Source organism: Panthera onca, chromosome B2 (genome assembly GCF_046562875.1).
Source record: "Panthera onca isolate mPanOnc1 chromosome B2, mPanOnc1 haplotype 2, whole genome shotgun sequence".
NCBI classification, from domain to species: Eukaryota; Metazoa; Chordata; class Mammalia; order Carnivora; family Felidae; genus Panthera; species Panthera onca.
The window spans coordinates 57,159,510-57,170,797 of record NC_138343.1 but is presented as its reverse complement, the minus strand read 5'-3'; the positions used below and the strand labels follow the sequence as shown (position 1 = coordinate 57,170,797).

General features: G+C 39.4%; 1 pseudogene; it reads right to left on the bottom strand.

The window, feature by feature from the left end:
• Positions 1-400: 400 nt before the first annotated feature.
• LOC132667243 (tubulin alpha-1B chain-like) lies at positions 401-1,779 on the bottom strand (annotated as a pseudogene).
• Positions 1,780-11,288: the final 9,509 nt, after the last annotated feature.

The window sequence follows — 11,288 nt, the reverse complement described above, 5'->3', positions numbered from 1 at the left end:
TCTACCTAATTCCCCTTACATTTGTCACTCTAAAATTTCAGTTTAGTGATAGCACAGGGAAATAGTTACAATTTTTAAAAGTAATGAACTACATATGCAATAAGACAAAATGTTTACCAAGTCAAAGTCATTTTATGCTTCATGTAGTTAACACCACTATTTGGGGCAGATAATTTTATGAATTCAAAATAAATAAGCATTCTTTATTTTTCATTTAAGACAGGGAATTCTTTATTCAAATTCATCAGAGAAATGGACAGCTTGGATCTATAACAAAGCGTTGTGTTTTAAAGCATAGGTCAGTAATTGGATATGAGAATATACACTGCTACATAAAAATTAACTGTTCAGAGCACAACTTCCCAATATTCAAAACAGAATAAGCTTCCCTGTAACAGCAGCACCTTGTGACATTGTTAATTTTAGTATTCCTCTCCTTCTTCTACACCATTTCCTTCAACAGAATCCACACCAACCTCCTCATAATCCTTCTCAAGGGCAGCCATGTCCTCACGGGCCTCAGAAAACTCTCCTTCCTCCATGCCCTCACCCACATACCAGTGAACAAAGGCATGCTTGGCATATATTAGGTCAAACTTCTGGTCTAGGGGAGTCCAGGCCTCAGCAAGGGCTGTGGTGTTGTTCAGCACATACACAACTCACTTTACTTTGGCCAGGTCTCTATCAGGTACCACAGTGGGCGGCTGGTAATTAATGCCAACTTTGAAGTCAATGGGTCACCAGTCCACAAACTGGGTGGTACTCTTGGTCTTGATAGTGGCAATGTCAGCATTGACATCTTTGGGAACCACATCACCACAGTACCACAGGCAGCAAGCCACGTATTTATCATAGCAAGGGTCACGTTTCACCATTTGGTTGGCTGGTTCAAAGCATGTCTTGGTGGTGGTGATCTCTGCTACAGAAAGCTGTTCATGGTAGGCTTTCTCAGCCGAGATGACAGGGGCATATGTGGCCAGAGGGAAGTAGATGCGGGGATAGGGCACCAGGTTGGTCTGGAATTCTGTCAGATCAACATTCAGGGCTCCATCAAATCTGAGGGAAGCAGTGATGGAGGACACAATTTGGCTTACCAGCCTATTCAGGTTAGTGTATTTTGGGCATTCAATATCAAGGTTTATTCGACAGACGTCATAGATGTGGCCCCATTATCTAACATGAATCAGAGTGCTCCAAGGTGGTGTGGGTAGTGAGAACGGAGTTGTAGGGCTCAACAACAACAGTGGAAACATGGGGGGGCTGGGTAAATGGAGAACCCCAGCTTGGACTTCTTGCCATAATTGACAGAGAGATGTTCCATCAGCAGGGAGGTGAACCTAGAACCAGTTCCCCCTCCAAAGCTGTGGAAAACCCAGAAGCTCTAGGACCTGTGCACTGGTTGCCCAGTTTCTGAACTCGATCCAAGACAAGGTCAATGATCTCCTTGCCAATGGTGCAGGGCCCTCAGGCATAGTTATCAGCAGCATCTTCCTTGCCTGTGATGAGCTGCTCAGAATGGAAGAGCTGGCGGTAGGTGCCAGTGCAAACTTCATCAATGGCTGTGGGTTCCAGGTCTACAAACACTGCCATGGACACATGCTTGCTAGCATCTGTCTCACTGAAGAAGGTGTTGAAAGAGTCATCTCCTCTCCCAATGGTCCTGTCACTTGGCATCTGACCATTGGGCTGGATGCCATGTTACAAGCAATAGAGCTCCCAGCAGGCATTGCCAATCTCGATGCCAGCCTGGACAGCGTGGATTGAGATGCATTCATGCATAGTTGCTGCTTTGCAGCTGCTGAGCAGATAGCAGAGGGGAAGAAGAGAGGTTGTTGCTTCTTACAGCACAACTCAGGCAATCAGTGTAAGAGAACCTGCCTCTTTTTTTTTTTTTTTTTTTAAGTCAACTCTAAACCGAACATGAGGTCTGAACTCACGATTCCTAGATTAAGAGTTGAATGTTCTTCTGATTGAGCCAGCCAGGTGCCCCTAAATAAGCTTCTTACCAGATTTATAAAATCATATTTGAAAGCAGTGTATCTGGAGAGTAGGAATCTTTAACCAACATTTCCAAAAAAAATGTTAAGACAGCAAACTCATGTTCAGGTATTAGTTTTTTGTTTGTTTACTTCTTAAAACAAGTAAGCAAATATTTGAACCACGCTGCTGATTGCAATATAAAAATATAATATATATATTCCTAAATAAATTATATGTACATATTATTTTTTATACTATGTCTTATGTTACATATATGTATATACATCTATGTGTATATACAAATGCATTTTCTCCTTATAATGCCTATGTTTTATATGATTAAGATAAATCAAATCAAAAGTAATAACACAGTTATTGTGTACTCCTTTTACAATTGGATTGATTTTTTGTATAAACTTATATTGCAGTATAAAAGTTAACCTATTAGGTAAAGAGCACTTAGCACATTATGGCTATTAATATTAAAACAAAAAATATTTCGGGGCTCCTGGATGGCTCAGTCAGTTAAGTGTCCAACTTTGGCTTACGTCATGGTCTCACAATTTGTAAGTTTGAGCCCCACGTCTGACTCTGCTGACAGCTCAGAGCCTGGATCCTGCTTCAAATTCTCTCTCTCTCTCTCTCCTTCCAAAATAAATAAACATAAAATTATTTTTAATAAAACAAAATAAAAAAATATTTCATGTATTTAATTTATGCTTACCATCAGATTCTTTTCAGTATTATTGGGATACCTTTGTGGGCATTGGCCTCAAGATGACATCCAATCTGCTTTACTTCAATTATTTTTTTTCTTCAACTTCTTTTTAAATGATTTTCATCTTAAATTTTCATTATTAAATTTTCTTAAATTTTCAAAATCACTTAATAATAGCAAACTGGAGTTAGGATTTTTCCAATAGTTTTTATCTATGGAGACCATAACAAATAAGTAAGTACATTTAATCACCACAAATCATAACTCAGTTAAAGGAGGGCTAGTTGGAAAATTTGCTTTATACCTGACCCCCAAGTTAAAAAATATCAAGCTCAGGGTGCCTGGGTGGCTCATTTGGTTAAGTGCCCAACCATTGATTTCAGCTGAAGTCATGATCTCATAGTGGTGAGTGGTGGCAGAGAGTGGAGCCTGCTTGGGATTCTCTCTCTGTCTCTCTCTCTCTCTGTCTCTCTCTATGTCACTTCCCCGCTTGTGCTCTCTCTCAAAATAAATAAATAAACTTAAAAAAAAAATACTGAGCTCATGGGATGCCTGGCTGGCTCAGTCAATAGAACATATAACTCTTGACCTCAAATCCATGAGTTTGAGCAAGGCACAGGGTGTAGAGATTACTTAAAAATAAAAAAAATCTTAAAAAAAATATTGAGTTAATTTTCAGGTGACTGAAGATTGGAGTACTTGCTATTCTGGGCAGTATTACTGGCATTTGGTGGCAACATATTTGTGGAAAATGAGTAGCTTGATTGCGGAAACAGAAGTGTGCTTGTCAAGCCTTGGCTTCCCCATGGAGGAGGATGTGAATTTCTTAAGAGTGATATAATCCATGAAGTGTATTCTTCTTGATAGGAAAGGACTTTATCAGCCAAGAATACTAACTGCTAATGGTGATGGGTCTGGGTAGAGTTATTGGGACTTGAGACTTTTCAAAATTCATTCTTCTATCAGAGCCTAGGTTCAGTCAGGGTCTTGGCAGACCAAATTAAGGAAGGTTGGGTCCCAAGCCCAGGTAGATTCAGAGGTTAGAAAAATCCTGGCAGCGCCTTGGTGGTTCATTCAGTTAAGTGTCTGACTCTTGATTTCGGCTCAAGTCATGATGAGATTAAGCCCCATGTTGGGCTCTGTGCTGACAGTGCAGATCCTGCTTGGGATTCTCTATTCTCTCTCTCTCTGTCCCTCTCTCTCTGCCCCTCTCCCCACTTGTGCTTGCACTCTCTCTTTCAAAATAAATAAATCAAATTAAGAAAAACTTAAATGAGAAAGATACTTAACCAATACCAAAATCCTCTTATCATAGAGGTGATGATTTTTTAAAATCAGTCTGTGAAGTTATTGCAATTCTTATTGTACTTCCAATGGAACCTGAAAAACCCAGTCTAAAACTCAAATGGAAAAAGCCAAGAAGAACCAGGACAATTTTGAAGAATATGGAGGATTACCCTTACCATTTATCGAGTCTTATAAGATATCTATAATAATTATGGGGTGCCTGGGTGGCTCAGTTGGTTAAGCATCCGACTTTGGCTCAGCTCCTGATCTTGCAGTTTGTGAGTTAGAGCCCCGCATCAGACTCTGTGCTGACAGTTCAAAGCCTGGAGCCTACTTCGGATTTTGTGTCTCCTCCTCTCTCTGCCCCTCCCCTGCTCACGCTCTCTCTCTCAAAAATAAATAAACATTAAAAAAAAAGAAATCTAGAATAATTAAAACATGTCCTTGTTACAATCAATTAGATAAGCAAAAGACCAATAAAAAAGAAATAAGAATCTAAAAACAGACCTGTGCATACATGGATTTTGATTTATGACAGAGGAGGTATTATTAATCCGTGGGGGAAAGGTGGACTACTCAATAAATGATGCTGGAACAATTGACCCTCCATACAGGGGTATAAAAGAATATTTGGCTAACTCCACCCCCAAAAAGCAAACTCAGATGGAATAGATGGTGAATATGGAAAAGGAATGCTAGCATATTTATCTGAATATTTTAGCCACTGTCTACTTGAAGAACAAGTTTAGTTTAGAGGGATTGTATATATTATGGCCCTGGGACTTCTTTCTGTGTATTGTTATTTTTCATCCTTCAAACAGTGGAATAATGGCTAAAGAAAGGTTAGGAAGCAGGATTTCCAAGAAGGATTAAAAATTAACTTTAAAATAATCAAATCGCACATTAAAAAAAAATTGAAACATTAGTTTAACTGAGATTAGTTAACTAAGATGTAATTAGTAACCGGTAAATTTCCAGAGTATTTGCCTTGTTTATAAATAGAAGAATCCCAGTTTAGGGGCACCTGGGTGGCTCGGTTGGTTAAGCTCTGATTTTGGTTTAGGTCATGGTCTCGCGGTTCCAGAGTTCGAGCCCCGTGTCAGGCTCTCTGCTGTCAGCGTAGAGCCTGCTTTTGATCCTCTGTTTCCCTCTCTTTATGCCCCTTCCCCGCTCATTCTCAGTCTCTCTCCTCTCTCTCAAAAATAAATAAACATTTAAAAAATTAAAAAAAGAAAACCCCAGTTTAGGGGATTAATTTAGGCAAAAAGGGGTACTTGTCGGCTTTTGTAAACAGACCCTAACAATATCAGCAATACAACTAACATCAGAGGTATCTGGAACCAGAGACTCAGCTGACATTAGGGTCTCCTTCCTACCCTTTCTTCCTTTTTCTTCTCTCCCTAATTCATTTGTTTTTCCCTTGTTTTTGATCTCCACACCATCCCAAAGATTGACTTTCTTCTAAGGGCCGGGAAAATAGTTCTTAGCTCTTGGGCTCACGTCCTCAGAGATAAAGGGATTCTCTTTGAATAGCTCCAATTCCAGAAGTTGTTTCTCTCTCATTCGGTCATACCAGATTCTTCCTTTTGGAAGAAATAGTTTTCCTTCTCCTTACTTCTATAGTACTTCATCTGTTCTTCTAAGACACTTTATCATTCTGCCCTCTACTGCCTCCCTAGAGAGCTTATCTTTCTTAGTAGACTGTAAATTCCAAGAGGATGGTGATTATGATTAGGTCTTGTTCTTTGTTTTGTTTTGTTTTCTAGTTATTATAATATATAACACTAACAGTAGTTAAGAGGCTTAAGAATATTTCAAATGAACATTTATTTCTAAGGCAGTATTCAGAGTTCAATCTATTCATCCAGAAAATAAACATTCTTCACATAGTTTTGTGATGCAGCAACTTTATTCAGCAGCATAGGGTAAGGTACATGCAGCCCATTGAGTATCTCACTGCAGGGAAGAGTACAGCAGAGTAACAATTCACCACTATGTGGGGGATGGGAATGTTGGTGGGGAGGGATACATGTAGTTAATAGGGCAAGAACATCACGAGTCTATAGTTAGTGATATAAGAGGTTCCGGCTGGCAGACATTTGGTGTAGTGGTAGAAGTCACTGAGACCGGAGCACCTGGGTGGCTCAGTTGGTTAAGCATCCTACTTCGGCTCAGGTCATGATCTCACAGTTTGTGAGTTTGAGCCCCATGTCGGACTCTGTGCTGACAGCTCAGAGGCTGGAACCAGCTTCGGATTCTGTGTCTCCTTCTCTCTCTGTCCCTCTCCAAATTGTGCCTGTCTCTCTATGTCTCTCAAAAAATAAATAAATGTAAAAAAAAAAATTAAAAAAAAAAGTCACTGAGACCCAGAAGCATCAATACAGATCTTGGAAAGGGACTGACAATGAAAAAAATGACCTAAGAAAGAATGAAGATGCCAGAGAGATAGCCAAGGATGACCTAAACTGGTAAAATACTCTAGCAGAAAATCATCAAAGGGGATTTGCCAGAAATTAGAGCTGACAATGCTAGAATACAGTGACTGGTGGTCCTGTGAACCAGAGGAAGGATTGAGTTTGAAGCTGGGGACCAAGAGACTTCACCTATGTAAAAAAGACAGAAACAAGCTTGGGCCCTACGAATATAGTGTAGAGGCAATATCCAGAAACATGTTTGAGAAATAAATGGGTGAACACAGATGCCACCTCTCATTCCCCTCTATTACACCTTCAGGAATTTACCTTTTATTGTGAGTATGGAAACATCATGTGTGGTGAAATAAAAGGGGAACAAATGATACTTCTATCTTGAGTTGTTTTTATTCTTCAGGATAATTTTTTCTCCTGATCACAAACTCCATCTTGTGAAAATTTATCTTCAATATATTGACAAATTCTTTTAATGTTTATTTGTTTTTGAGAGAGAGAGAGAGAGAGAGAAAGAGAAAGTGGCGGAGGGGCAGAGAAAGAGGGGACAGAGAATCTGAAGCAGGCTCTGTGCCCACAGCAGATAGCCCAATGCGGGACTTGAACTCACGTGAGATCATGACCTGAGTTGAAGTCAAAGTTGAATGCTCAACAGACTGAGCCACCAAGGCACTTGACAATTTCTTTTTTTTGTTTTTTATGTATTTTGATAGAGAGAGAGAGAGAGAGCACTCACACGAGTGGGGGAGGGACAGAGAGAGAGGGAGAGAGAGACAATGTCAAGCAGGCTCCTCACTGTCAGCAGGGAGCCACTAACCAACCTGAGATCGTGACCTTAGCCAAAATCAAGAGTCAGACGCTTAACCAACTGAGCCATGTAGGTGCGATATGATGACAAATTCTTAATAGAAAATATCAAACTAAATGACACCATTGGCAGGTTTTTTTGGGGGGGGGTTATTTAATGTTCTTATTGCTTTTTTTGATTCAGGGTTTAGAACAGGGCTTTGCAGAGGCTGGTAAAATGTGTCACATAGTACCACCTTCAATGATTGAAGCTTAACTTGAATTAAGTTCTATCAATCATTGGTCATGTGACACAGAAAATATTATTTCATGTCTCTGACGTGGGATTCTTTATCTGAAAAATAGGACTGATGCTAAATATCTGGTGGTTATGAAGGTGAAATAAAATGCTATGCTAATACCATTGATATAGGACCTGTCTTACAGTAGATGATGTGAATGCCAGCTACAAATAACTGTCTATGGAATTTAACAATTGTCCTTGTTTTTATCTTATTTTTGGAGATAATAAATTTTAACACTTGTTGGTTAACATACTATATTTACTAAATTCTTGGTAACTTGGAAACTGCAACGATATTTCCACTTCCAATACATGAGGAGTGGTCCTGGGGGAAGTTCTGCTTCAGGTACTGATAGACTAGACCATTATGGTCCATCCTTCTGACTAAAATTGTTTTTAAAAGCTGAGGTTGACAGATAGTCAGTTTGAAGTCATTGGAGAGCAACCAAAGAAGTAAAAATTTATGGACCAAGATTGAGGAGAGGAGGGAAACCAAGAGCGGTGCCTGGCGCTGGAGACTGCTTTCTTCCTTAAGGTGGTTGTCAATTTCAGAAGCAGAAGCTGAAAATGTGAAAAGTTTGGTTTTAAAATTATTTTTGAAAAGGTAACATATTCATAAAGTACAACATTTACAGTATACGTAGAGAATAGTGAAAGTTTCCTTTTCATTCCTCTTCTTTAGGTACTATTTCCCTTTCCACAAGGCAACCAGGATTACACATGGTATATCCTTGTGTATCTGAAAATTAGATTATTCTTATAGTAAAAAGTGCTATATATATTTCCAACGAGTGGCATGGCAGATCCGTCAGTATCTGTTTGATACTGACTGTATCTGTTTGATACAACTGTTTGATCAGTTTACTACTCAGATAGAGCTATTGCTCAGGTTAGTCACCTTCAACCAATATTCTTAGATATTTGTGTAAAATATATTGAGGGGAAACTCATTTCAAAGTAAATATTGTATGTAGACACTAATCCACTTATTTATTTCCATTTGTAACTTAGCCAATGCTCCAAAAAAAAAATTGTAGAATACTTTCTGTAAGTTTTGTAGTTTTCTTCTGTCTCCTGTTTTCTTTTATGAATTTTCCAAACAACATAAATTTGTGAGAGCCTTGATAGGCATTGCGTGTGGGTCTTGCAAAAATACTCAATGGTATTTGACCAACTGATGCCTGAGTGGCTCAGTTGGTTAAGTGTCCAACTCTTGATTTCAACTCAGGTCATGATCTTCTGGTTGGTGAATAGAGCTCCACACTGGGCTCTGCACTGACACCACAGAACCTGCTTGGGATTCTCTCTCTCCCTATCTCTCTGCCTCTCCCCCTCTATGAGTGCTTTCTCTTTCTCTCTCTCTCAAAATAAATAAACATTAAAAAAATACTCAATGGAGATATGTTGGCACAATAAAACTTCTTAGAACTTCTATAACTGTTGTCTACAATAGGGTGGGGTCCATTTAACTTTTTCTTAGTGTTAGTTGCCTAGGAAAACCTGAATTAATTATAATTTATTCTATTGATGACTTAATCCTGCTCAAGTTACCCTCCTAATGTTTTAATTAATATCCTTACCTAAATTTATGCTGTTTTTTGTTCCTCTTTTGTATTCTTCTGTTTTACCATCTAGCTTTAATATTAGGAGCCTCCTGTTTTAATTTCCCACCCATTCTAATTTGCCCACTTATTGAGTGCTTTTAATTTTTAATCAATCTTTATTTTTAATATCAATCTGCTTCTTTAAATTTTAATTTATTTCACTAAAAACATTCTCGACATGATAGACACTTTTCCAAAGAAAACATCCAGATGGCCAACAAACGCATGAAAAAATGTTCAGCATCCTCATCATCAAGGAAATACAAATCAAAACCACAATGAGATACCAGCTCACACCAGTCAGAATGGCTAATATTAACAACACAGGCAACAACAGATGCTGGCGAGGATGTGGAGAAAGAGGAACCCTCTTGCACTGTTGGTGGGAATGCAAACCAGTGCAGACACTCTGGCAAAAAGTATGGAGGTTCCTCAAAAAATTAAAAATAGAATTACCCCACAACCCGGTAATAACACTACTAGGAATTTATCCAAAGGATGCAGGAGTGCTGATTCTTAGGGGCACATGCATCCCAATGTTTATATCAGTGCTACCAACAATAACCAAATTATGGGAAGAGCCCATTGTCCATCAACTGATGAATGGATAAAGAAGACATGGTATACACACACCCACACCCACACCCACATCCCCACACACACAATGGAATATTACTCAGCAATCAAGAAGAATGAAACCTCGCTGTTTGCAACAAAGTGGCTGGAACTAGAGGGTATTATGCTAAGCAAAATTAGCCAGTCAGAGAAAGACAAATATATGACGTCACTCGTGTGGAATTTAAGATACAAAACAGATGAACATAAGGGAAGGGAAGCAAAAATAATATAAAAACAGGAAGGGGGACAAAACATAAGAGACTCTTAAATATAGAGAACAAACTGAGGGTTGCTGGAGGGATTGTGGGGTGAGGGGATGGGCTAAATGGTTAAGGGGCATTAAGGAAGACACTTGTAGGGATGAGTACTGGGTGGTATAGGGGATGAATCACTATATTCCACTCCCGAAATCATTATTGCACTATATGCTAACTAACTTGGATGTAAATTAAAAATACAATAAATAAATAAAACATTTAAACTTACAAAAAAAGAAAAGAAAGAAATTCTACAATCCAGTGTGTTCAAGGGATTTTCTTAGGAAAATGGTGCCATGAATAAATAAGTTTGGCAAACAATGACTGAAACCTAGATATTATTTACTGCTATATCATTTAGTGCCTTTAACATCCTAATGTGAATTTTGAATCTTTCCAAGAGTACAATATAATATGTAGCTATTGAATAAGTCAGTTCCTGGAAGGAAATAGGTGGTACATTCACAGTGGGTAACTGAGAAACATTTAATAGAAGGAAGCCAACATGGGAGAATAGAGTACTGTTACCATCTCCAGGCCTAAAGAGGCAACTAAATGGAGATGACTGTCTCACAGAAGCTGTGACTCTGGTAGGAAGACAGCCAACTAACTAGTGGCAATCCAGCAGAAGGGAAATAAGAGAGTCAGGAATAACTGGCTATCTTCATTTCCCCATCTCCTTTAATGTCCGGCTTATCTCCCCATTCTCCCTCAGCCCTCCTCCCCCTTAGCCAAATCCAAGAGGAAGGCAGAGAGGGCAAAGGAACCTATAGCCCATACAGATCAGCTCTTTGGGCACAGAGCCGAAGGGAGACTGGTAAAGAGTGGGAAGCAAAATATTCTGTACAACTGTGGATTCCTTTTTTTCACAGATGACTGTTTGGGACTACAGTATTCTGCAGAACACATTTTCAGAAAACTTGACATTATCCATTTATAAAGGTATCCAAACTGGTACATATGAACACATGTTTTAAAAAGCGATGACGGAAGGTGCCTGGGTGGCTCAGTCCGTTAAGTGTCTGACTCTTGGTTTCACCTCAGGTCATGATCCCAGGGTCAGGGGATGGAGCCCTGCAAGGCTTGCTCCCTGCTAGGAAGGCACTGGGCGTGTAGCTTCTTTGGGATTCTCTCCCTTTCTCTCTGCCTGTCTCCTGCTCACAAGCGCTCTCTCTCTCTCTCTCTCTCAAAATAAATATTTAGGGGCACCTGGGTGGCTCAGTTGGTTAAGCATCTGACTCTTGATTTTGGCTCAGGTTGTGATCTCAGAGTTCGCTAGTTCAAGCCCTGCAAGGGGCTCCACATTCA